Source organism: Stegastes partitus, unplaced genomic scaffold (genome assembly GCF_000690725.1).
Source record: "Stegastes partitus isolate 25-593 unplaced genomic scaffold, Stegastes_partitus-1.0.2 Scaffold848, whole genome shotgun sequence".
Taxonomy (NCBI): Eukaryota; Metazoa; Chordata; class Actinopteri; family Pomacentridae; genus Stegastes; species Stegastes partitus.
In genome coordinates, this window is record NW_007578579.1 from 249,941 (window position 1) to 252,431 (window position 2,491).

At 42.1% G+C, this 2,491-nt stretch overlaps 1 protein-coding gene across 1 annotated transcript in view; it reads left to right on the top strand.

Moving 5' to 3' along the window:
• Positions 1 to 547: 547 nt before the first annotated feature.
• Positions 548 to 2,491, top strand: part of LOC103365514 (activin receptor type-1) — a 26,898-nt gene continuing 24,954 nt past the window's right edge. The window contains exon 1 of the mRNA XM_008292972.1: positions 548 to 887. The gene's annotated coding sequence lies outside the window, so the exon portion shown is untranslated. The remainder of the gene's footprint in view (positions 888 to 2,491) is intronic.

The following is a 2,491-nucleotide window of genomic DNA, read 5'->3' on the forward strand; positions in this document are numbered from 1 at the left end:
AACAAATTCCTTGTATTGTGTAAACTGTACCTGGTGATAAACCTGATTCTGATTCAGAGAGAAAAATAATTCTTATAGAAGCAAACATATGTCCTGTAAAGAGGATAGATATAGATAGGATATGGAGAAATAATGTGATATTTCTGATGTGGTTTATTTTATTTATTTATTTTTCTTTATATTAGATACTCAGTGAGCTTTTGAATTACCCCTAGGGTTAAATTAAATTAAATTAAATTAAATTAAATTAAATTAAATTAAATTAAATTAAATTAAATTAAATTAAATTGAATTGAATAAAAAAAAAGGATTTTATCTGGGAGTTGGAGTGTCTGTTACATAATTAAATACATTATTTGTTCTTAACAAAAAAAAAACAAACAAACAAAAAATCTAAATTCTTCTTGGACTTGTCACTGGACCGTGTTTTATTGTGAAAGGCGCGACCGGAAGAGCGTGTCTCCGCCGCGCGGCTGGACGCCGCCGCCGCCGCTCCGCAGGGTAACTTCCTCATCCAATCCTGCTCTCTGCTCTCCAAACGCCGCCGCCGGAGTTGTGAAGCCCAGACGCCGCTAATGTGTGAAGCAGGACAGCGTTACAAAATGTGTCTCCATTTTTGCTCTCCGCCGAATACGAGCGTCGAGTGAGTTTTTACTTCTTTTTTTTTTTTGCAATTAAAAAAAAAATTTAAAAAAATTATAATTATTTTTTTAACAACGACTGAACGGCGGACGGTGATGTTGGCGTCATGTAGCCTCCGCTTTTCAGACTTCGGACAACAAATCGGGTATTGTCGGTGAATTCTCGGGAGATGGCAGAGTAGTTCGACCTGCGCCCGTTTACCGAGCCCTCGAAAAAAACAAAGAAGGCACTTTAAAGAAAAAAAGGTAAGTTCATTAAACTCTGAAATGTCATTTTTAAAGGCACTTTGTAGCCGCCGAGCCTCCGTTTGAACGAACGCAGTCGGTGGAAAAGTTTGCTGGAAAACGCTTCGTGACGTGTTTTCACAAGACTCCCTCTGAGCTTAGAAAAAAAATAAAAATACTTTCTGTTGTCGTAGCCACATACATTTAACTCAACGTATATTTAATGTCTTCTACTGCATGAATAAACAGTCTTATTTTACATGTGTGACTCGGGGAGATGTTGTTTGCTGATAACCGGTGATGAGCGCCACGCATCTTTATTTCACAATCAAGGCCACAGCATCGCAACTAGTTGTGACTTTGTTGGGAATCTTCTTTTCTTTTTATTGTCATGCTAACATCCACTGGGAGGGCGTCTCATCATTGCTTGCAGAGCACTTTTAACATCACAATCACAGCCTCACCTTTTTGGAGGAGGAGGTGGGGGGAGAGAATGAGAAACACTCAGCAGCTTTAACATGGTTGGAGTTTTAAACAGCAGCAGCAGCAGAGAAATACTGGAATATAAGCAGTGTTGCTCTCTTGCAAGTGTTTTGTTGACATGCTTGGGAGGAATAATCAGAGCAGGCAGGAAATAAGTGTGTGTGTGTGTGTGTGATAAGATTGCAGAGGGGGCAGTCAAATGTAAAGCCGGTAGACTTGCTGATGAGAGGGTGTAAACTTCATTACAGAGGTGTTAATTCTAGCCGAAAACATTCAGAGATAATCGTGCTGATTGCGAGATGTGTGAATGAGCATGTCTCACACTTAAGTGTTTCTTCCTCAGAATCAATTCGCAGTGATGGATCCATAAAAAAATTACATTCCCACACACTGATTAGTTGTTTTTTTTCTTCCATCACTGGGAGTCCAAATATCTGGAAATGATTTTGAATGTTGCAGCACCTTCAAATGTCTTTGTGTGACATGCCTAAACCATTCAGTCGACCACCTTTAAATGCATGACACCATAACGTGACGTCTGGAGTGGGACAGCGTTTAATCGAATGACCCTCACCAGTTGGAACATGTGTGAAAAACTTCTTGGTGCTACAGGAGATTCAGCAGAGAGGTAACAGGGGGAAAAACAACCAGAGGCCGTGACAGGTTTGGAGGGGATCACAGTTTAGGCTGTTCGTCATGCTTAGTGGCAGTATTAAGTGGCACTTTGGTGTGTCCGTGTGGTCGGTGTTGTGATCTGGAGAATGTAACCCCATAGCTGACCAGTCACCGAGCTCTGGCCTCTTTGCGGGCGCCTGGCGTTCCCAGGGGGTTGCGTCATTGGAGTCTGGCGGATAGTGGTCAGATAAAAGGACGTCAGACAGTCTGGGCGGCTGTGAGGTTCAGATCTTTGAGGGGGGGACCCTGTGTCGAGGAAACGGCCACCGGCCGGATTGTGGCTGCTCACATCCCTGCCGTCGTGACTGAACGTCTCTTTCCTTCTCACCAGCTCACTGTTATTGTTTTTGCTTTTTGTGGCAGTTTCATTGTTTCAAACAGTCTGTCTGTGGTTACTGAGCTCTGGTACTAGTTAGGAAGTTTATCTCTGGGAAAAACAGAACTTTCCCAGCAGTTAAACTGAAGAA